Source organism: Dromaius novaehollandiae, chromosome 10 (genome assembly GCF_036370855.1).
Source record: "Dromaius novaehollandiae isolate bDroNov1 chromosome 10, bDroNov1.hap1, whole genome shotgun sequence".
NCBI lineage: Eukaryota > Metazoa > Chordata > Aves > Casuariiformes > Dromaiidae > Dromaius > Dromaius novaehollandiae.
In genome coordinates, this window is record NC_088107.1 from 26,138,098 (window position 1) to 26,161,594 (window position 23,497).

The 23,497-nt window shown below is 58.0% G+C and overlaps 3 non-coding genes across 3 annotated transcripts; all 3 read left to right on the top strand.

Moving 5' to 3' along the window:
* The first annotated feature begins 3,641 nt into the window (after positions 1–3,641).
* Positions 3,642–3,713, top strand: TRNAG-UCC (transfer RNA glycine (anticodon UCC)). The gene has a single exon. It is a non-coding gene; the product is annotated as a tRNA-Gly (tRNA).
* Positions 3,714–19,907: 16,194 nt separating this feature from the next.
* TRNAG-UCC (transfer RNA glycine (anticodon UCC)) lies at positions 19,908–19,979 on the top strand. Its single transcript has one exon. It is a non-coding gene; the product is annotated as a tRNA-Gly (tRNA).
* A 2,442-nt stretch (positions 19,980–22,421) lies between these two features.
* On the top strand, positions 22,422–22,504 carry TRNAL-CAG (transfer RNA leucine (anticodon CAG)). The gene has a single exon. It is a non-coding gene; the product is annotated as a tRNA-Leu (tRNA).
* The last annotated feature ends 993 nt before the right edge of the window (positions 22,505–23,497 follow it).

The following is a 23,497-nucleotide window of genomic DNA, read 5'->3' on the forward strand; positions in this document are numbered from 1 at the left end:
CAAAACCTCCCAGGGCACAGTCCTGGGAAACCTGCCCTGTCTGGCTCTGCTTTGAGCGGGGGGTTTGGACTAGATGATCTCCAGAGGTCCCTTCCAACCTCAACGGTTCTGTGATACCGTGCTCCTGTGACTTGCCTTTGCCCTTGTTGAACTGCAGGTGGTTCCTGTTGGCCCCCTTCTCCCACCTGTCGAGGTTCTCCTATTACCAGCGCTGCCCTCCAGTTTCTCGGCTGCATTGGCCCCGCCCCAGACTCGTCTCTCCAACAAATGTGCTACAAGCACCCTCTGTCCCACTGTCCAGGTCACCCCTTAAGACGTTAAAGCCCGTTGGCACCCCGAGTGATCCCTCAGGGACGACACTGGGAAGCAGCCACCAGCTGGCCTTTGTACCACCCAGCACAAACCTTTGAGCCTGACAGCCCAGCCCATTTGCCACACAAGTCAGCATCCAGGTCTCCTCTCCGCAACTCAGCAGACTAGCTCCAATGATACTGAGAGACCATGCCAAAGGCCTTGCTGCAGTCAGGGATAACAAGGGTAGCAACAGCGTTGCAGCAGTAAAAGCTCTCCTTCTTGCTCTCAATGTCCCTTGCCAGTCCCAACACAAGTCGAGCTTTGCCTTTCCTAAGACCATTGCAGCATGCCCAAGCACTGTGGCTTTATTCCTGCTGTTGGTCATTAAGTCTCCGGCCAAGTTTTCCCTGTTCATGAGGAGCAGGTCCAACCTTGGCCTCCTATGTCACATCTCAGGGATGTGCAAAGAAGTTTTCCTTGGCTCATTTGGCTGGTTGGAGCAGGAGGTGGATAAACAGGGTTCATGGCCCAGGCAGGGACTCTGGTCGGACCTATGGTCTGGGCTGGGGATTGAGGGACCTGCAGGTGTGCATGTACGTGTGAATCAGGAGAGGAGGGGGTGTCCACTGTGGCACTGCAGTCCTGACTAGCCCACGAGGAAGAAAGGATTGGGCCATTCGTGGTGGTGACGCCAGCGTGAGTGGGTGTTTCTGTGGGTGCTCATGAAGGCACTGCTCTCTGTCTGCATTCATACATGTGGCCAGGTCATGGGTGTGTATTCTGTGTGAGTGTGTGTGTGCGCACGTGCACACGTGCCCATTGTGAAAGCTTGCTCAGTCTTGCCCCGGGCTGGACCTACGAATGGGAGTGGCAGCCAAGAGGCTAGGAAGGAGAAATCCCCCAGGTCTTCCAGACCGCTGGATTTGTCTTCCCTGAACAAGCACCAGCCTTCACCTCCTCTCCACCTGCACAGCGGTGAAGGTCCCCGCTTGCCACCAGGAAGCTGGGGGTTTAGCTCCCTGAAGGGAAGGAAGAACCAGCTTTGTCCCCAGGACACCCACACTCCTGTGGGGGGACCTCTCTGTGTTCCTGTCTGCCTGGTGATCCACAGCCTTCTCTGCTCCTCAGGCGCACTTTGTGAGGTCTGGATGCTAAGAAAGCAAAGGAGAAGGTGAGAGAAGATGCTAAGAAAGCAAAAGAGAGGGCAGGAGCAGCACAGGCAAGGGGCTGAGGAGCAGGACAACTGCCACCAGCCCTGGAGCACCGCACAGAGGGGAATGCTGGTGGAAGTGTGCAAAGTGAGAGGCCTCAGCTGGGAGGGGACTGGGAAAAAAGGGCCTTAGCAGAGGATGGTTTCGATCCATCGACCTCTGGGTTATGGGCCCAGCACGCTTCCGCTGCACCACTCTGCTCCCCCCAGGATCTGGGTGGGGAGCTTGCAGAGCCCTCCCTGCCGCTCCTGCACACTGACAGCACCAGCGCTTGGGCTCAAAGGGGCTTCTGTTCCTCTTGCCTGGGCCTGAGCCTGGGCCTGGGCCCATGGAGGAAAAATGTCTCCCCAGGAAGCCCAAAGGCTGTGTGCCCGAGCTGAGGCCCCCTTGGTTTGCCCTTCTGACACTGTCTCCTGCGCATCACACATGGGAGGAGTCTGTGTTTGCCCCACTGAGCTGCCTCTGCAGGGGAGGACAGAAACTCCCTTGCAGTGCAGCCTTGCTTTTGCTGACCCTGACAGCCCAGCAGCTGCCCCTAACACTGCACCAGGGCCACGGAAATGACAGAAATGCCTCCTATGCATCCCTGGAGCCATACATTGGATTTCAAGCAAGATCAGCCTCTTGACTTGGGTTGTGGTCACCATCCAGACAAAACCGTGCACAGGCAGACCTCTACAGTGGCTCATTCTCGGACATCAAACTTTCTCTTTCCCCCCACTCGTCTACGTCCCTCCGGTTCCCTTCACCCCACCATTTGCCCTTCCACGTAGCTCACCCCTCCTAACGCCTCCCCTGAGTTCTTTCTCCAGCTCTCTAGAGCCGGAGGGCAGCCACGCCAGCAGACAGTGCCGTTTGTGTGTCTCCTGTTTCCACTGTCTCAAAACTTCAAGACCGGGGTCCTTGGATTCCTTGCAGTCTTTCCTCTTCAGCGCCTGCTCTTGGGCTCTCTGCTTTCTCTTCCGTCTTAAGAGACCTGATACATGGAGCTCCCTTCCCTTCCTCCCCTCCAGCCACAGAGATGCCAGAGGGAGAGTCAAATGCTGCTCCGGCATCAGCATATCCCAGATGCCACCCTGACAACCAGGCGCTGGGAGCTGCAGCCGTAGCCCTGGGGTTACGCCTCTGAAACCCTGGATGCAGGCACTTCTCCTTCGCAGCGCAGGTCCCAACCCTAGTGCTTAGAGCCCCCAGGCCTCAGAGGCAGGCAGGGAGGAAAGACTCCTCACCCTGGGGAGGCAGCTGGAACTCCAGGACTTCCCCAGCAGTGCTTCCTCCGCGGGGCTGGGCATCTGGTGGCGCCTCTTGTCCAGTCCACCTCACTGCACAGCAGGGACTGGGAGGTAAATGAGACACCTCCCTCAGAGTCCCAGGTGTGGTGAATGCGCTCTGAATGTGCTCATCTGTTTGTGGGTGCCCAGCTGTGGTGTGTCCCAAGGATGGAAAGGAAAACCCCAACACAGTCTGGCCCTGAAACTCGCAGCAAGCTGGATGACGTTGCACAGGGCACGTGATCACTGCTGCCAAGAGGTTTGGGGCGGGTAGCTGCGGCTGAGCGAGGAAGGCAATGGATGTGAAGTCCAGGGGAGTTTCCCCACACAGGTTGGAATCCTGCCAGCTACAGGGCACCGTCCTCTTCTGGGCTGCCTGGAGCGACGAAGCTCCAGCCCTGGACAAAGCCCCGCAGCTGCAGTCCCTCCAGCTGCACAGCATGCCCAGTGCACCCCCCATCCCTCTAGTCATCCTCAGCTTCCCCCAGCATCGCCAGGGTGTGTGGGAACCACCTTTCTCCTTTCCCAGCTGCACAGGCTCACAGCTTTCCTGACAGAGGACTGCTCACCTATGGGGAGGGGTGGATTTTCTTCAAAGGGGCATGTTTTCCCACGCGGCCTGAGCCGAGATGTGTGTGCTTCTGTGACGGGAAGGGAGGCCCCCCACGTGGAAACGTCTGCAAGTTTTTGCAGCAGCAGGAGAAGAGATGGGGGAAGGGAAAGACCCTATCCAAATGCCGCTTCCTGTTCTTTTTCCTTCTGCTACATCTTCCTCACCTTTCGGACTCCTGGGATAGTCCTGAAAGCTCAGAGAGGGTCAGATGGTGCCTGGGAGGAGCAGGAGGAGGCAGGTGTAGGTCTGCATGCGTTGGTGGTATAGTGGTGAGCATAGCTGCCTTCCAAGCAGTTGACCCGGGTTCGATTCCCGGCCAACGCACGCACGCGCCCTTTTCTCCTTCCAGGCGCCTGCTGCAGAGGCACTTCCACCTCCTGCTAGAAAAGAGTCCAGCTTTCACCAACAAGTTCATGTTCCTTGGGGGAGCCACTCCCCTTAGTGCATGCACAGGCAGGATGGGGCACCCCCCCAGAGCCCAGGAGAGACAGGCCTGGCTTCAGCAATGCCTGCCTTGGTGAAAGTGCATGCCAGGGACTGAAGCAGAAGAGCTGTTGAGGGTGGAGGTTACGCTGGCCAGGAGTCAAGCAGAGACGGGCTGCTTGGCAGGCGGCTGTGCTCATCACAGTGAAAGAAGTGCTTGCAGGCACATGCCTCTGCCCCACTTCTCCCAGCGCCCACGTCAGTCCTGCCTCCCCCTCCCTGCACACAGCCTCTGGCCGCTCCTCCACGTTTCACACCCCAAGCATCTCTGCCTGCTCCCAGGCCTGTAAGAGCGGAAATACCCCAGCGCCGCTGCTGCTTCCCACATGAACGCACCCACCCAGGCACTTCTGTAGAGACATTCTCCCGGCTGCACTGGCTGTACCGGGATCCGTGCCTGTGCTGAGCGAGCCAAGAACACTGCAGCCCACCCATGGCTTCCATATCATGGACACACAGCCCTGTCAGAGATCACCCTCAGGGCTGGTGTGAGCAGAGCAGCACAGAGGGAAGGCACGGTCCCCACAGCCCTGGGCGGAGAGGCACCAGCCTCTGCTCTGCCCCTGTCCTCCCTCCCCAGACACCCAAGGCCTTGGCTTCTCTTGGCAGAGTCTCTCCATGGGCCGTCTCCTCACCCATGGATGGGTCTCGCCCGTCTCTTTGTCTGTGGGGCTCCTCACTTTCTCTCCCAGGGCCCCCAGGTGAGGGTGCTGAAGAGAACTGCTGATATGGCACCAGGACTGCTTGGGGCAGCTACGGGCTCCCAGCTGAGACCAGTGCTGACTGCCTGCTGAGGAGGGACTCCACGCTGACGGCCTCTCTGCACTGCTGACACGTGGGCCAGAGGAGAGGGATTTCCTGCCTGGCCCAGAGCTCAACCTGCTGCTGTTGGACGTTGTACCTGGCAAGCAGAAGATTAATGCCCTGGAAGGTTAAAGATGAAGATTGAAAATAACACCTCAGAAAGTTGCTGTGAGGAGTACAGTGTGTGTGTGTGTGTGTGTGTGTGTGTGTGTGTGTGTGTGCGCGCATGTGTGTGTGCGTGCGTGTGTGTGTGTGTGCATGGGTGGGTGGGGGCGGGGGGGATGAGGGGGCTTGGCAGTGTTCCTTTACAGTGCAAGAAGGGAGAGGTGCCCACAGGCTCAATTTGCACTCCAAGCTGTGCGGGGAGGGGATGTTCACATGGAAAAACCCCAGAGCCAGGCGTGGGGCTGCCCACGGTGCCTGATCTACACTCCCAGCCCTAACACACTGCCTCTGCCCACCCAGAGCATCCAGGGGGCTGGGCCATTTCTGAGGCAGGAAAAGGTGGCCCTGAGAGGCCCCACAGGGGCAGCGCTGTGGCGCCAGTGGGGAGGACATCTGGCTGCTCCCCAAAGGCTGGTGGCCTGAGCCCACCCCAGGACACCGTGCCACGAGCAGCGGAGCTGGGGAAGTGGTGCTTCCCGACTCGCCAGGTTCTGCCCAGCTTGTGCTTCCCCAGCCACCAGCCAGGCCAGCTTTGGAGGTGGGCAGGAACAGGAGAGCAGGGGCAGAACTGGGGCCAGCAGGAAGGCCGTGGGGCAGGAAACATCAGGAACCACCCCCTCCTGTCTGCTGGGGAGAGGCAGCCAGAGACAGGCTCCAGAGGGGACAGCCTTCAGAGCAGGAGCTGCCTTGCGGATGGCAAGGCCACCGCTGGAACGGAGCTGTCCCCTGGTCTTCTGGGGTTTGCATCTGCCCAAGGAGGGACTGGCAGCCTCCCTGCCCAAAGAAAGACTGTCTCCTATGCACAGAGCCAGGCTCACCAAATGGCACAAGGACCTGTACATGGGTGCCCAAGCAGGCACATGCATGGAGAGAGAAAGAGGCGGTGGCAGTGCCTGAAGCCATTGGGTGTAGCGGGGCTTGCAGGCAAGAAATCAAAGGTGCCAAAGCGTGCTGCTGGGACCTGCAGACCCACGAGTTTCTTCTGGCGTCCTCGTTGGTTTACGACAGTGTCAGAGCCCTGAGGAGCCAAGAGCAGGTGACTGTGGGCATCTTGAACCGCCTGCCCCGCGAGTTCCTTTGGTTCTGCCATTGAAGAATTCCCTTTTGCATTCTCACAGCCGGAAGAAGTTTCCTGACCATGTGCCTTGGGCCCCTCTGCTCCCTGCTCTGAAATGCCTCCAGCTCCTGCTGTTGCCTCCAAAGAGCCCAGCGCCACAAGGGGAGAGGTCCTGCCAGCAGCCAGCTCTCTGTGCCCCACGCCATGCAGGCGCTGGACTTTGCGTTCCTCCTTCTGGAGGTCCACCCCCCTCAGACCATGACGTCCCAACTTGGATGCAAAGATGCTGTGGCCGACCATGTCCAAAACCTTGCTAAAGACAAGGGAGACAACATCACCTGTTGTCCCTCCATCCATGGATGGATATAGTGAAGAGGACTTGCTCCACGGCCTTCCAAGGGACTGACGTGAGGCTGAGTGGCCTGGGGTTCCCCCGATAGTCTTTCTTCCCCTGTTTGGAGACTGGTGCAGCACTTGTCTTTCTCCAGGCATCAGGGACTTCCCCTGCTCTCTGCTCCCCAATCTGCAGAGCCCCCAAGATGTCTCTTTCTGTCTTGAAGGTACAAGCCAGCTTTAGGGTCTCAGCTCAAATGTTGTCTTTGTGTGTGTGTGTGTGTGTGTGGACTTATTCACAGGAGAAAGAGCTGTGGTGGGAAAGTTTCCTGCTCATGCGACAATCCCACCTCACTGCCTGCCCTGGGGAAAAGAGCTTTCCTGTTAAACGGTTGCAGAGTTGAAGGGAAGTGTCCAGATGGTGCGTATGGTGACAGCCCAAGAAGGATGACTTCTCTTTCTCATTCTAGCTGGGTTGTTTCAGAAGTGTGTTAACACCCCGCTCTTCCAGTTTGATCTGTCATTAGAGGAGAGACTAACAGGGCGGGGATTCATTAGCCAGGAGAAGACCATGCTGAGGAGGAACTTATCAATGTGTATAAAAGCTAGGCAACAGTGATGAATTCAGAAGCCTGCGGCGGGAGCCTTCACAGGGCTACTGGGAAGCTCTCAGGGCAGAGATGGAGAAATTTCAGGAGTCTGGTGGCAGGAGAGAGTGAAACTCTGGGAAAGGAAAAAGAGAAGGGAGCGAGGAGAGGGGGAAGCCTTATCTTGGAGCTCAGCAGTGAAGGATTTTCTTTGGAAAGCTGCCTACTTTCCTGCAGAGTCATTGTGGGACACGCCACGTAATGTGGAGAGTCTGATCTCACACAAGATCATTTCCCCCATAGCAGGCATGAGGCTGGCACTGTGAGGGTCAGCTGAGAAATGGAGGTAGCAAGCACTAGAGAGCAGTGTGATGGCATTCAGTATTTGCTTCCTGGAAGGACCCCTACATTGGAAAAAGAGAAGGGAGCGAGGAGAGGGGGAATGAAGGGCTGAAGAGCTGCATGAGCGAGGGCACGTGATGCACAGTCCAGCTTGTGTGCTAAACGGGACAGTGTTACTAGCGAACTTAGCCTGAAAAGAGGATTTGTACCACACAGATTGCCTTCAGCTCATGCCCCTCCTCATGGTGAGCATGGCTATCAGCCATAGTGGAATTTAGCCATGACGGACACCTGAAGCTCAACAGCAAGGAAGGACCCTTTCACCGTGACTGATCCCACGAACCCATCCTGCCCCTGGGACTGACAGCAGTGCCCCTTCTCCTGCCCTTTCCCCATCCCCGCCTCTGAAGCCGTTTTGGGCGCTGGCTCCCCGCATCGTCTCTCCTCCCTTGTCCCTGACGGCCGGTTCTGCCTGAGGGATCCAGCGCTGGGTCGCAGAAGAGCTGAGGTGGGAAGGAACCTCTGGAGGCTGTCTAGTGCACTCCCATGCTCAAAGCAGGGTCCAGCAGAGGGGGCTGCTCAGGGCCTTGTGCAGTCAGGTTGAGAATGGCTGCGAGGATGGAGCCTCCAGAAGCTCTCTGGGGAACCCATTCCCATGTTTGACCACCCTCACAGGAGAAGAGTCGTCTTCTGTGCGCTTAAGTGGGATTTGCTGTATTGCAGCTTGTGCCTGCTACTGCTTGCCCTGTGGTGGGGCCCCAGTGAGAAGCAGCTGACTCTTTCTTCTTCACTCCCCTGCCCCTGCCCTCTCCACCGCCTCAGGTACTGATGCATATCAATAAGGTCCCCTGAGCCCTCTCTTCTCTTCTCTTCTCTTCTCTTCTCTTCTCTTCTCTTCTCTTCTCTTCTCTTCTCTTCTCTTCTCTTCTCTTCTCTTCTCTTCTCTTCTCTTCTCTTCTCTTCTCTTCTCTTCTCTTCTCTTCTCTTCTCTTCTCTTCTCTTCTCTTCTCTTCTCTTCTCTTCCTTTCTCCAAGCTGAACAATCCCAGCTCCTGCCCAGCCTCTCCTGCTTTGACAGATGACCCAAGGCCTCAACCACTTCCGTGGCCCTTTGCTGGCCTCACGCCAATAGGTCCATCTTCCTCGTACCGGGAAGCCCAGAATGGGACACAGCACTCCAGCACTCCAGGTGGTGTCAGCAGTGCTGAGGAGAGGCAAAGGGAAGGATCTGCTCTCTTGAGCGGCAGGCAATTCTCTTTTCCCTTTCTTGCTGCCAGGCCTTTCATCCTCGCCACTCATCACACCCTTAGGTCTGCCTTGCCTTCCTGACACAAGCGTCACTCTCAGGAGATGCAACATCCGATGGGATGCTGAAGTTCAAAGAGGACGCAAGGAGTCACCAAATCTGCCTGGTTTTGAGGGTCCGCATTCCCTTGTGCAAGGGCACATTTGCTGACTGCTGAAAATACCTATTGCCACCCTTCCCGGCACGCTCCCTTACGGCCTCTGCCCTCCACCTCTCTGCATCCTGCCCCTGCACAGCAGCACAGCAAGCAGCTGAAGGCAGGTTCACCTGCAAGCAGCAGAAGGGCTCCAACTCCACGTCCTTCTCGAGGGCAGTGGGCTGCCTGGCGGGCTTCCAATGTATGGGAAGAGGGAGGCAGCTCAGCACAATTCCTAAGACACGTTCAAGGCCCACCGGGTACGTTGGCAGAGGAAAATGAAGACCCCTGAAGGGAGATTGTGAGTGCTTTTGGTGGAGGGCCTCACAGCTGACCCTGAGAGCCATCGGGGGGCCGGGATGACCAGGCAGCAGAGTCATGCTCTGTTCCTCTGAGGCTCACAGAGACTGAAAAGTTGCCTTTGCCTGTGGCCTTGATAGTGCCGGTCTTCCATCCTTCTGAGCCCATTTGCTTAGTTTTGGTGCTCTGGGATCCATTGAGGGAGCTCCACCCAAATCTGGCAGTGCCCCATGCTTGCAGGTACCTGATTACACGTGTCCCATGTGCTGGGAGAGGGGAGGTAGTCCCTCCCCAGCTGCCGGCAGAGAGAAGTAAGCTCAGGACAGAGGGCAATGCTTTTGCAGGCAGAGCGGGTGGCTAACGGAGGCTGGAGGAGAAAGAAACAGCACCACAAGTCTCCAGCTATGCTGCACAACGTCTTTAATGAGAAGGGAGGCAAAAGGGCAGTGAAGCAGTACAGAGAGCAAGACACACGTTCCCAGGGTTCAGTGAAGCACAGAGAATTGCTCGTTTCCCCAGCACAAGCACCAGGCAAAGTGCTTGCCTCTTCCCATTCCCCCTCTACCTTGTGGCAATCACGTCCCCACAACAGCAATTCCTAACCCTGGTACCCTGTGCCCATCAAGCGGAGATGCAGCCAAGTGGAAGAGCAGGAGCTCTTTCCCGAGGAGTTTGGAGAAAAGCAGAGCCAGAGGCAGCGTGGCAAGACCTGCCATGCAGCGAGGCGCAGCGGGCACCGTTGGCTCGCCCCAGGTGGGATGGGGGTACCCAGCTCGTCTGCAAGCCATGGCCGTGCTTGCAGTCTCGGGTGCCCATTTCCTTCCAGGTTCCTGGGTGGTGGCGCCGAAGGGGATGATCGTCTGGCTTCAGCAGTTTAGACTGCAGCGGGGGGGAGGCAGACACAGTCCGACCGCGCCCAGATCAAGGGAGCCGCCAGATGTGATGGGCACCCCCGCAGCACTGAGGGAGCTGCCAACAGCAGCTGACAGAGAGGATCCCACGGCTGTGCTCTGAGGGAAGGAGGTGAGAATGGGGCCAGGCAGGGTCACCACGACCGGGGAGGCCTGGATGGCAACCGTCGAGTCAGCGCAGCGGGCGATGCACGGCTCATTGCAGCTGCTTGCAAGTGGGGTTGGGCCAGAGGTGCCGCAGGGGCGTGGCAGGCAGGGTCTGAAGCAAGACATCTCTCTGTGAGGGAGGCAAAGCTGAAACACAGAGCAGGGGAGGGAAAAGAGGGCAGAAGTTGGAGGACCCCGGATAATGCTGAGTGCGTGGCAACTGCCCCGTGCCTGGGTTTGGAGCAGAACTGATTTAGCAAGGCCAGCCCCATGCTTGGACGAGATCCCGCAAGGAGCTGCAGGCATGGTTTGGGCAAGCCCACAATGCCTTCCCCTAGCTCTTCGTCTGCCATGCCACACAGGCCTTCCCCTGTGGCTGTCCTATTGGAAACCACCAAGCTGGAAGAGCTCTGCTCCCTCTTCTCACTCAAGAGGCTGCCCTCGTCCCTGAGAGCGGGGGGAGGCTGCTGAGGCCTCCCTTCACTCCTGCTTCCAGAGCGACCTCAGGACGCACGGTTGCATGCCCCCCGAGTCACACAGCACGGGAATGCTGGCCAGCTTTTCACGTGAAATGCATCAGAGTGGGCTTAAAGCAGCTCTGCAAAGACCGCTCATACCACATCTCCAAAAGAAATGTTTCTGCCTTCAAGATGGCAGGGGATGCGCTGGGTATTTGGTTAGGGACGACCTGCTGCAGGTGGAAATTCTGGGGCACTCGCATGCCCGCAGCTGAACCCAGAGATCCCCCTTCTGCTTGAATGCACCCTCCTCTTCCCAGCTCTCCATCACCACCCTGCTGGAAAGGAGAAAGAGGTAAAGGACCTTAAACATTTCTTTTCAAGTGCCAAGCTTGCCAGCCACCTATCAAGGTTGAGTAGCCAGCATGAGAGCCGTTCAGCCCGTAGGAAGAGAGGGAGCGGAGCCAGGCTTACCTAGTTCCCCAAGGAAAGTGAGGCAAAGAGAGGAGGATGGCAGAGCCTGGCGCAGCACAGGCTTTTATGCTGTGTCCCAGAGCCCCAGGGGGCCCAAAACATTCCTTGCTCATGAAGCACCCAAACACTCGTGGCTGCTGCTGCTTGCAGAGCTCTCGCTGGTGATTAAGCCCTTGCCTCTCTCAGCTGAAATGTTTTGCTCCCACTTCATAGGAGTTGATGGTGGAACGACTCATCTGTGTCGCAGCCACCCCTGCGGACTCCTAGGGCCCGTGAAGTTGGAGGTGTCAGGCTCGCTGTCCAGAGAGGTTTTTAAGCGGATTTGCGTCATGCGGATTGCCTTTGGCTCATCCGCCTCTGCCCGTGGTGAGCATGGCCATGAGCCGTGGTGAGGTTTGGCCATGAAGGACACCTCAAGCCAGCGCTCGAGTGCTTTCCGTGGAGGGACTCAGGCTGACCCTGAGAGACATCTCTCCCTGCAGGTTATGGCAGACGCTCCGGAGGTGGTGGGCTAAGTTCAGGGAGAACGTGAAGGCTGCGCAGTCCCGTAAGGGAGACGAGAGTCAGGTCTGCAGGGCCGAGGCAAAGCTCCACAGCAAGGAAGGATGCTAGTGAGCTGGAGGCAAGCGCCTTGGGGGCAGGAGTGAGGGCTGTGACAATGTTGCTAGTTCTGATGCTGGTCAGGCTGCACCACAGCCTCCGTCAGCTGCCTTGGAGCCTGGGAACGACGGCAGGTTCATGGTGAGCAGGACGAAGCCAGAGAGCGGGTTGGTCCCCTCCAGTGTGGAAAGGGCAAGCGGTCACTCTCTGGGATCTCCATAGCCATGTGCGTAGGGGACTTGAGTGGGCCTTCACGCTTCTTGCAGGCGGGGGTCTGGGCTCTGCTTGGGCAGTGGAGAATCTCCTGCCAACAAGCAGATCAAGGTGTAGGAGGGAGATCAAAGAGGTTCCTGCGTCCTTCCCTGAAAGTGACCCACACCCAAATGGACCTGTTTTGCGCAGCAGCCTCATTGCGGAGGCCAAAAGCCTGCATGGGCTGCTTCTTAGGAGTGGCTCGGGGCAGCGAGCTGCAAGCGTGCGGCTGTTTCTCCTGGGTGAGGGATGGCGTGGCGCATTCAAGGCATTTTCATTCCAGAGCAACGTTGGATCGGTCTCCCGGAGCAGCTGGGAGCCATCGTACTGTGGAAGAGCTGGGAAAATCCCTGAACTCCAGGGAAACGTGAGTCGCCCTGCTGTTGACTTTGGTGGAGATGGCGTCCTGGCCTCAGGTGTGCCAGGAATACCGAGCTTGTGTCCTCATTCTTCCTGAAGTGCCACTTTCTCCAGGTTTCTGACGCATCTCTGGTCCTGGGGGACCCAGACAGGGCACTGCAATGCAGGTGTTGCCCCAGCAGCAGTGAGAAGGGCAGAGCATCGATCGCTTTGCTCAGCTTGCATTGAACCATTTGAGTTGGAAGGGACCTCTGTGAGTGGGCTAGTCCAACGCCCTGCTCGAAGCAGTGACGACTATGTCGGGTTGCTCAGGGATGTGTGTAGGCAAGCTTTTTCCTCTCCCCAAGAAGGGCAATCCAGCAACCACGCTCTTCCAGGGCTTGACCACCCCCATGATGCAAAAGATTCTTCATCTTAATCTGTGTTATATGTAGCTGGACTTTACAGTGCTACAGCTTGTGTCCTCTGCTCTTTGCCCAGTCACTGTGAGCTCCAGAAGCGCCTTCTTTTCTTTCTCCTCCCGCGGGGCAACTGCAGAGAGGAATGAGATCTCCCCTGAGCCTTCTCTTCCTAGGGCTGCCAAAAGCTAGGTCTCCCAGCCTCTCCTCATATGTCACATGCACCAGACCCCTAGTCACCCTGGTGTCCCTGTCTTCCTGCCCGGGACTCGCTCCACAAGGGCAATGCCTTTCCAGTACTGGAGATTCAAGACCGGGCACACTGTCGGTCTCCCAGGTGCCAAAGAGAGGGGAAGGGTCGCTGCCCTAGCCCTCGCCCTCGCCCTCGCCCTAGCTGTCGCCGTTGCCCTGCTGGCTGCAGCTTGCCAACGCAGCCCAGGATGTGGCTGTCCTCGCAGCCAGAGCATAGTGCTGGCTCAGGTTTGGCTTCTTGTCCGCCTGGCCCCACCAAGACCCTTTTAAGCAAGCTGCTTCCTAGCCAGTCGGCCTCCAGCCTGCCCTGTGTTATTTCAGCCCAGCGGAGGACGAGCCTTTGCCGTTGTTGACCTGTAGGCACTGGCTGTCAGCCCCTTTCTCCAGCCTGGTGAGTTTTCCCTGAATACCAGCCTGGGCCTCCAGTGTGCCAGCTGCATGTCCCCGGTCTGGCCTCTTGTAAGAATGTACTGAAAGTACCCTGTGGCACCGTTCAAGCTGCTCAGGACACTGTCCAGTCCGGTGTTGAATATCTCCAGTGATGGAGACTCCACAGCCTCTGTGGGCAGTGTGTTGCAGCGCTTGGCCACCCTCACCATCAGCAATTTTTTTCTTATGTGGAGATGAAATTTTCTGTGTCTCCATTTGTGCCTAATGCCCCTTGTATGCTCACTGCATGACACTGAAAAGAGTCTGGCTCCATGTTTGCTACACCCTCCCACAGGTGTTCATGCGCACGGAGAAGATCACCCCCCTCCTCGCCTTCTTCAGGCTAAACAGTGCCAGCTCTCTCAGCCTCTGCTCGTAGGACAGATGCTCCAGCCCCTTCATGCTCTTTGTGGCCCTCTGCTGGGCTTGCTCCAGAAGGTCCATGCCTGTCTTGTCCTGCGGAGCCCAGAACTGGACGCAGCACTCCGCATGTGGTCTCGCCAGGGCTGTGCAGCGGGCAATCATCAACGCCCTTGACCTGGTGGCTCTTCGTGATGCAGCGAAGGATGATGCTGGCTTTCTTGTTGCAGAGGAACCTTGCCGGCTCATGTTCAACTTGGTGTCCACCGAAGCTTCTTTGTTTGTAAGCATGAGGTCCAGCAGAGCTCCTTCTCTGCAAAGCTGTTTGCCAGGCGGTCGGCTCCCAACAGGTACTGCTGCATGGGTTATGAGCGCTGAGGGCCCTCTGACTGGCACTACACCCTTCTGGTGTATCGGCCACCCCTCCCCGTTTCGTATCATCTGCAAACCTGCTGAGGGTGCGCTGGGGTCCCATGATCTAGGCCATTAATGAAGAGGCTGGAGAGCACTGGACGCAGTATCGACCCCTGGGGGATGCCACTGGTGACTGGCCTCCAGCTGGTCTTTGTGCTGCGGATCACAGCCCTTGTGATAAACAGCATCTGCTGCTCTCCCCTCATCCACTAACTCAGCCATTGCATCGTAGAAGGCCCGTAGGAGTGCATAGTTGTGCATGTCCCGCCTGTTCAAATATTGCCTAGCCTGATCCTCCTCCACTGAGGGCAAGTGTGCCTGGGCCTGGACTTTCCCCCTGGTTTCAGGCACCTGGGATTCCTGACGTGTGGTCACCCCGGTAAAGAGCAAGGCAAAGAAGGCCGTCAGTACCTTGGCCTTTTCTTTGTCCTTTGTGACCGGGTCGCCATTGCCAGTGAGCAGAAGGCCCCTGCTTTCGCTGGTCTTTCTTTTGCCGCTGAGGTACCCGTAGAAACACCTCTTGTTCCCCTTCACGTCCCTCCTGAGATTAAGCCCCAGGTGGCCTTTGGCCTTCCTAACCCCATCCCTGCATGCTTGGAGAGTGTCTCTGCGTTCTTCCCAGCTCACATGTCCCTGCCTCCACCTGCTGTATGCTTCCTTTAGATGTCGGCGTTCCTCCAGGAGCTCCTTATGCACCCATGCGGGCCTCCTGCGGCCTTTGCTTGTTGGGATGGACCATTCTGGAGCTTGAGGAGGTGATCCTTCCTTGAAACTCAGCCATCACTCCTGGACCCCTCTTCTCTCCAGGATGGTGTCCCATGGGATTCTTCCAAGCAGATCCCTGAAGAGGCCAAAGTCTGCTCTTCTGAAGTCCAGGGCTGTGATTGTGGCTTTGGGCTTTCTCTCCTCCGCTCAGGAGCCTGAACTCCATCTCGTGACCACTGTGCCGAGGTTGCTCCCAGCCTTCCCGTTCCCGACCAGTTAGGTCTTCTTTGTTCGTAAGCATGAGGTCCAGCAGAGCACCTGCCCTCCTCAGCTCCTCCGTCGCCTGTGTCAGGCACTTGTCGTCAAGACCCTCCAGAAACCTCCTGGATGATCCGTCTTGGACAGGGAGCTCTCTGTGATAAAAGCTCACAGCACAGGCATTTCCACAAGGTGAACGCAGGATCTCCTCTTGACAGGGAAGGGAGTTAAACCAGAGCATGGGTGGCCCCTCCTTGCTTGGCCAGCCTCTGAGAGGAGCAGCAGAGCAGCCTGATGCTCCCCGGGGGATGCATCAGAAGCAGGTCTGACCCCCAGCACAGCACTTCTCCCAGCAGCAGAGCTGCAGTCTGCTTCCCTTGGCCCCGCTGCCCTCCTGAGCCAGAGCTCTCCAGAAGGGACCCCCCAGGAATGATGGCGCTACCCCGCTCTGCGCTCTGGAACTGGAGCTGTGAGTTCACATCTCAGTGGGGCCTCAAGCTGCTGCTTCTCTGGTGGCTTTCCTCAGCGTGTTTGCATTTTTATACCCGTGCATGGCTGTTGGGTAGATTGCTTTATGCACTCTGGTCCTCCTTGCTTCCCTGCCCTCCGGCTCTGTTCTTTCAGCGTGACTGAACCCATCCTGCGCCTGGGACTGACAGCAGTGCCCCTTCTCCTGCCCCTTCCCCATCCCCGCCTCTGTAGTCGTTCTGGGCCCTGGCTCCCCGCATCTTGGTGCTGCCACCAAGAGGGAACTTGGCAGGCTGGAGAAATGAGCAGAAAGGAACCTCATGAAGCTTGACAAAGGGAAGTGCAAGGTGCCGCACCTGGGGAAGAATAACCCCATGTACCAGTAAAGGCTTGGCTCTGAGCAGCAAGGAGGAGCTTTGCAGGGGAAGACGCAGGTGTCCGAGCAGGCAGCAGGTTGAACATGAGACAGCAATGCGCCCTCATGGCAGAGAAGGCCAACAGCATCCTGGGCTGCAACAGGAAAAGCGTAGCCACCAGGCAGAGGAGGTGATCCTTCCCCTCCACTCAACACAGGTCAGGCCACATCTGGAGTGCTGTGTCTGGCTCTGGGCTCCCCAGCATAAGAAAGACATAGACGTACAGGAGCAAGCCCAGCAAACAGCCACAAAGATGAAGAAGGGACTGCAGCATCTGTCATAGGGGGAGAGGCTGGGACCCGTGGGATTGTTTAGCCTGGAGAAGACAAGGCTCAGGGGCGATCTTATCAACATACACAAGTATCTGATGGGAAGGTGTAAAGAAGTCAGAGTGCGACTCTTCTCGGTGATGCCCAGCGACAAGACAAGAGGCAACAGGTACACACTGAAACAGAGGAAATTCCGTCTCAACAGAAGGGAAAGCTGTTTTATTGTGAGTGTGGTTGAATGCTGGAACAGGCTACCCAGAGAAGCTGTGCTCCCACCCTTGGAGATAGTCAAAACCTCCCAGGGCACAGTCCTGGGAAACCTGCCCTGTCTGGCTCTGCTTTGAGCGGGGGGTTTGGACTAGATGATCTCCAGAGGTCCCTTCCAACCTCAACGGTTCTGTGATACCGTGCTCCTGTGACTTGCCTTTGCCCTTGTTGAACTGCAGGTGGTTCCTGTTGGCCCCCTTCTCCCACCTGTCGAGGTTCTCCTATTACCAGCGCTGCCCTCCAGTTTCTCGGCTGCATTGGCCCCGCCCCAGACTCGTCTCTCCAACAAATGTGCTACAAGCACCCTCTGTCCCACTGTCCAGGTCACCCCTTAAGACGTTAAAGCCCGTTGGCACCCCGAGTGATCCCTCAGGGACGACACTGGGAAGCAGCCACCAGCTGGCCTTTGTACCACCCAGCACAAACCTTTGAGCCTGACAGCCCAGCCCATTTGCCACACAAGTCAGCATCCAGGTCTCCTCTCCGCAACTCAGCAGACTAGCTCCAATGATACTGAGAGACCATGCCAAAGGCCTTGCTGCAGTCAGGGATAACAAGGGTAGCAACAGCGTTGCAGCAGTAAAAGCTCTTCCTGCTGTTGGTTATTAAGTCTCCGGCCAAGTTTTCCCTGTTCATGAGGAGCAGGTCCAACCTTGGCCTCCTATGTCACATCTCAGGGATGTGCAAAGAAGTTTTCCTTGGCTCATTTGGCTGGTTGGAGCAGGAGGTGGATAAACAGGGTTCATGGCCCAGGCAGGGACTCTGGTCGGACCTATGGTCTGGGCTGGGGATTGAGGGACCTGCAGGTGTGCATGTACGTGTGAATCAGGAGAGGAGGGGGTGTCCACTGTGGCACTGCAGTCCTGACTAGCCCACGAGGAAGAAAGGATTGGGCCATTCGTGGTGGTGACGCCAGCGTGAGTGGGTGTTTCTGTGGGTGCTCATGAAGGCACTGCTCTCTGTCTGCATTCATACATGTGGCCAGGTCATGGGTGTGTATTCTGTGTGAGTGTGTGTGTGCGCGTGTGCACACGTGCCCATTGTGAAAGCTTGCTCAGTCTTGCCCCGGGCTGGACCTATGAATGGGAGTGGCAGCCAAGAGGCTAGGAAGGAGAAATCCCCCAGGTCTTCCAGACCGCTGGATTTGTCTTCCCTGAACAAGCACCAGCCTTCACCTCCTCTCCACCTGCACAGCGGTGAAGGTCCCCGCTTGCCACCAGGAAGCTGGGGGTTTAGCTCCCTGAAGGGAAGGAAGAACCAGCTTTGTCCCCAGGACACCCACACTCCTGTGGGGGGACCTCTCTGTGGTCCTGTCTGCCTGGTGATCCACAGCCTTCTCTGCTCCTCAGGCGCACTTTGTGAGGTCTGGATGCTAAGAAAGCAAAGGAGAAGGTGAGAGAAGATGCTAAGAAAGCAAAAGAGAGGGCAGGAGCAGCACAGGCAAGGGGCTGAGGAGCAGGACAACTGCCACCAGCCCTGGAGCACCGCACAGAGGGGAGTGCTGGTGGAAGTGTGCAAAGTGAGAGGCCTCAGCTGGGAGGGGACTGGGAAAAAAGGGCCTTAGCAGAGGATGGTTTTGATCCATTGACCTCTGGGTTATGGGCCCAGCACGCTTCCGCTGCGCCACTCTGCTCCCCCCAGGATCTGGGTGGGGAGCTTGCAGAGCCCTCCCTGCCGCTCCCGCACACTGACAGCACCAGCGCTTGGGCTCAAGGGGGCTTCTGTTCCTCTTGCCTGGGCCTGAGCCTGGGCCTGGGCCCATGGAGGAAAAATGTCTCCCCAGGAAGCCCAAAGGCTGTGTGCCCGAGCTGAGGCCCCCGTGGTTTGCCCTTCTGACACTGTCTCCTGCGCATCACACATGGGAGGAGTCTGTGTTTGCCCCACTGAGCTGCCTCTGCAGGGGAGGACAGAAACTCCCTTGCGGTGCAGCCTTGCTTTTGCTGACCCTGACAGCCCAGCAGCTGCCCCTAACACTGCACCAGGGCCACGGAAATGACAGAAATGCCTCCTATGCATCCCTGGAGCCATACATTGGATTTCAAGCAAGATCAGCCTCTTGACTTGGGTTGTGGTCACCATCCAGACAAAACTGTGCACAGGCAGACCTCTACAGTGGCTCATTCTCGGACATCAAACTTTCTCTTTCCCCCCACTCGTCTACGTCCCTCCGGTTCCCTTCACCCCACCATTTGCCCTTCCACGTAGCTCACCCCTCCTAACGCCTCCCCTGAGTTCTTTCTCCAGCTCTCTAGAGCCGGAGGGCAGCCATGCCAGCAGACAGTGCCGTTTGTGTGTCTCCTGTTTCCACTGTCTCAAAACTTCAAGACCGGGGTCCTTGGATTCCTTGCAGTCTTTCCTCTTCAGCTCCTACTCTTGGGCTCTCTGCTTTCTCTTCCGTCTTAAGAGACCTGATACATGGAGCTCCCTTCCCTTCCTCCCCTCCAGCCACAGAGATGCCAGAGGGAGAGTCAAATGCTGCTCCGGCATCAGCATATCCCAGATGCCACCCTGACAACCAGGCGCTGGGAGCTGCAGCCGTAGCCCTGGGGTTACGCCTCTGAAACCCTGGATGCAGGCACTTCTCCTTCGCAGCGCAGGTCCCAACCCTAGTGCTTAGAGCCCCCAGGCCTCAGAGGCAGGCAGGGAGGAAAGACTCCTCACCCTGGGGAGGCAGCTGGAACTCCAGGACTTCCCCAGCAGTGCTTCCTCCGCGGGGCTGGGCATCTGGTGGCGCCTCTTGTCCAGTCCACCTCACTGCACAGCAGGGACTGGGAGGTAAATGAGACACCTCCCTCAGAGTCCCAGGTGTGGTGAATGCGCTCTGAATGTGCTCATCTGTTTGTGGGTGCCCAGCTGTGGTGTGTCCCAAGGATGGAAAGGAAAACCCCAACACAGTCTGGCCCTGAAACTCGCAGCAAGCTGGATGACGTTGCACAGGGCACGTGATCACTGCTGCCAAGAGGTTTGGGGCGGGTAGCTGCGGCTGAGCGAGGAAGGCAATGGATGTGAAGTCCAGGGGAGTTTCCCCACACAGGTTGGAATCCTGCCAGCTACAGGGCACTGTCCTCTTCTGGGCTGCCTGGAGCGACGAAGCTCCAGCCCTGGACAAAGCCCCGCAGCTGCAGTCCCTCCAGCTGCACAGCATGCCCAGTGCACCCCCCATCCCTCTAGTCATCCTCAGCTTCCCCCAGCATCGCCAGGGTGTGTGGGAACCACCTTTCTCCTTTCCCAGCTGCACAGGCTCACAGCTTTCCTGACAGAGGACTGCTCACCTATGGGGAGGGGTGGATTTTCTTCAAAGGGGCATGTTTTCCCACGCGGCCCGAGCCGAGATGTGTGTGCTTCTGTGACGGGAAGGGAGGCCCCCCACGTGGAAACGTCTGCAAGTTTTTGCAGCAGCAGGAGAAGAGATGGGGGAAGGGAAAGACCCTATCCAAATGCCGCTTCCTGTTCTTTTTCCTTCTGCTACATCTTCCTCACCTTTCGGACTCCTGGGATAGTCCTGAAAGCTCAGAGAGGGTCAGATGGTGCCTGGGAGGAGCAGGAGGAGGCAGGCATAGGTCTGCATGCGTTGGTGGTATAGTGGTGAGCATAGCTGCCTTCCAAGCAGTTGACCCGGGTTCGATTCCCGGCCAACGCACGCACGCGCCCTTTTCTTCTTCCAGGCGCCTGCTGCAGAGGCACTTCCACCTCCTGCTAGAAAAGAGTCCAGCTTTCACCAACAAGTTCATGTTCCCTGGGGGAGCCACTCCCCTTAGTGCATGCACAGGCAGGATGGGGCACCCCCCCAGAGCCCAGGAGAGACAGGCCTGGCTTCAGCAATGCCTGCCTTGGTGAAAGTGCATGCCAGGGACTGAAGCAGAAGAGCTGTTGAGGGTGGAGGTTACGCTGGCCAGGAGTCAAGCAGAGACGGGCCGCTTGGCAGGCGGCTGTGCTCATCACAGTGAAAGAAGTGCTTGCAGGCACATGCCTCTGCCCCACTTCTCCCAGCGCCCACATCAGTCCTGCCTCCCCCTCCCTGCACACAGCCTCTGGCCGCTCCTCCACGTTTCACACCCCAAGCATCTCTGCCTGCTCCCAGGCCTGTAAGAGCGGAAATACCCCAGCGCCACTGCTGCTTCCCACATGAACGCACCCACCCAGGCACTTCTGTAGAGACATTCTCCCGGCTGCACTGGCTGTACCGGGATCCGTGCCTGTGCTGAGCGAGCCAAGAACACTGCAGCCCACCCATGGCTTCCATATCATGGACACACAGCCCTGTCAGAGATCACCCTCAGGGCTGGTGTGAGCAGAGCAGCACAGAGGGAAGGCACGGTCCCCACAGCCCTGGGCGGAGAGGCACCAGCCTCTGCTCTGCCCCTGTCCTCCCTCCCCAGACACCCGCCTTGGCTTCTCTTGGCAGAGTCTCTCCATGGGCCGTCTCCTCACCCGTGGATGGGTCTCGCCCGTCTCTTTGTCTGTGGGGCTCCACACTTTCTCTCCCAGGGCCCCCAGGTGAGGGTGCTGAAGAGAACTGCTGATATGGCACCAGGACTGCTTGGGGCAGCTACGGGCTCCCAGCTGAGACCAGTGCTGACTGCCTGCTGAGGAGGGACTCCACGCTGACGGCCTCTCTGCACTGCTGACACGTGGGCCAGAGGAGAGGGATTTCCTGCCTGGCCCAGAGCTCAACCTGCTGCTGTTGGACGTTGTACCTGGCAAGCAGAAGATTAATGCCCTGGAAGGTTAAAGATGAAGATTGAAAATAACACCTCAGAAAATTGCTGTGAGGAGTACAGTGTGTGTGTGTGTGTGTGCGCGCATGTGTGTGTGCGTGCGTGTGTGTGTGTGTGCATGGGTGGGTGGGGGCGGGGGGGATGAGGGGGCTTGGCAGTGTTCCTTTACAGTGCAAGAAGGGAGAGGTGCCCACAGGCTCAATTTGCACTCCAAGCTGTGCGGGGAGGGGATGTTCACATGGAAAAACCCCAGAGCCAGGCGTGGGGCTGCCCACGGTGCCTGATCTACACTCCCAGCCCTAACACACTGCCTCTGCCCACCCAGAGCATCCAGGGGGCTGGGCCATTTCTGAGGCAGGAAAAGGTGGCCCTGAGAGGCCCCACAGGGGCAGCGCTGTGGCGCCAGTGGGGAGGACATCTGGCTGCTCCCCAAAGGCTGGTGGCCTGAGCCCACCCCAGGACGCCGTGCCACGAGCAGCGGAGCTGGGGAAGTGGTGCTTCCCGACTTGCCAGGTTCTGCCCAGCTTGTGCTTCCCCAGCCACCAGCCAGGCCAGCTTTGGAGGTGGGCAGGAACAGGAGAGCAGGGGCAGAACTGGGGCCAGCAGGAAGGCCGTGGGGCAGGAAACATCAGGAACCACCCCCTCCTGTCTGCTGGGGAGAGGCAGCCAGAGACAGGCTCCAGAGGGGACAGCCTTCAGAGCAGGAGCTGCCTTGCGGATGGCAAGGCCACCGCTGGAACGGAGCTGTCCCCTGGTCTTCTGGGGTTTGCATCTGCCCAAGGAGGGACTGGCAGCCTCCCTGCCCAAAGAAAGACTGTCTCCTATGCACAGAGCCAGGCTCACCAAATGGCACAAGGACCTGTACATGGGTGCCCAAGCAGGCACATGCATGGAGAGAGAAAGAGGCGGTGGCAGTGCCTGAAGCCATTGGGTGTAGCGGGGCTTGCAGGCAAGAAATCAAAGGCGCCAAAGCGTGCTGCTGGGACCTGCAGACCCACGAGTTTCTTCTGGCGTCCTCGTTGGTTTACGACAGTGTCAGAGCCCTGAGGAGCCAAGAGCAGGTGACTGTGGGCATCTTGAACCGCCTGCCCCGCGAGTTCCTTTGGTTCTGCCATTGAAGAATTCCCTTTTGCATTCTCACAGCCGGAAGAAGTTTCCTGACCATGTGCCTTGGGCCCCTCTGCTCCCTGCTCTGAAATGCCTCCAGCTCCTGCTGTTGCCTCCAAAGAGCCCAGCGCCACAAGGGGAGAGGTCCTGCCAGCAGCCAGCTCTCTGTGCCCCACGCACAGGAGGAGCCTGAATCCATCCCCCCCCCTCCCCGGCTCAGGCAGGCTCTAGGGAGAAGAGTGGAGGCTGGCCAAGAGGTCAGGATGGCCGAGCGGTCTAAGGCGCTGCGTTCAGGTCGCAGTCTCCGTGGGAGGCGTGGGTTCAAGTCCCACTCCTGACAGACTTCTGCCTGCCAGTCTTTTCCTTCCCCAGACTGGGAAGTGTGGAGACTTTCCTCCCAGAAATCCTTCTCCGCGCATGCTGTGCTCTCCAGTCTGCGCCGCTCAGAGAAGCCCATGGCTTGTGGTGAAGGAGCGAGGGGAGTCCCTCGGGTCGGATCAGCTCCCTGAACGGGCTCTGGGGTTGATAGGATTTGCACCTCTGCTGTCCCCAAAGAGGTCAGGGCCTCGGGGCTGGCACCCATTTCAACTCCTGCCTAGCTACTGGCTCTCATCCTCCCACCTTCTCGTAGGTACTCAACGGCTGCAATTAGATCCCCCCAAAACCTTCCCATCTGGGTCCCGCCTAAACAAGGGCAGTTCCCTCAGCTTCCGCTCACAGGGCCAGTGCCTCCCGCGCCGGTGCCAGGCCCCACCCTGGCAGGCTGCACTGCCAGCTGCTCACAAGGACCCCCAAGGGCCTGTCCAGCAGAGCAGCTCCCCACCCAGTCAGTCCCCAGTGCAGGGCAATTGGTCCATGCAGGCGCTGGACTTTGCGTTCCTCCTTCTGGAGGTCCACCCCCCTCAGACCATGACGTCCCAACTTGGATGCAAAGATGCTGTGGCCGACCATGTCCAAAACCTTGCTAAAAACAAGGGAGACAACATCGCCTGTTGTCCCTCCATCCATGGATGGATATAGTGAAGAGCACTTGCTCCACGGCCTTCCAAGGGACTGACGTGAGGCTGAGTGGCCTGGGGTTCCCCAGATAGTCTTTCTTCCCCTGTTTGGAGACTGGTGCAGCACTTGTCTTTCTCCAGGCATCAGGGACTTCCCCTGCTCTCTGCTCCCCAATCTGCAGAGCCCCCAAGATGTCTCTTTCTGTCTTGAAGGTACAAGCCAGCTTTAGGGTCTCAGCTCAAATGTTGTCTTTGTGTGTGTGTGTGTGTGTGGACTTATTCACAGGAGAAAGAGCTGTGGTGGGAAAGTTTCCTGCTCATGCGACAATCCCACC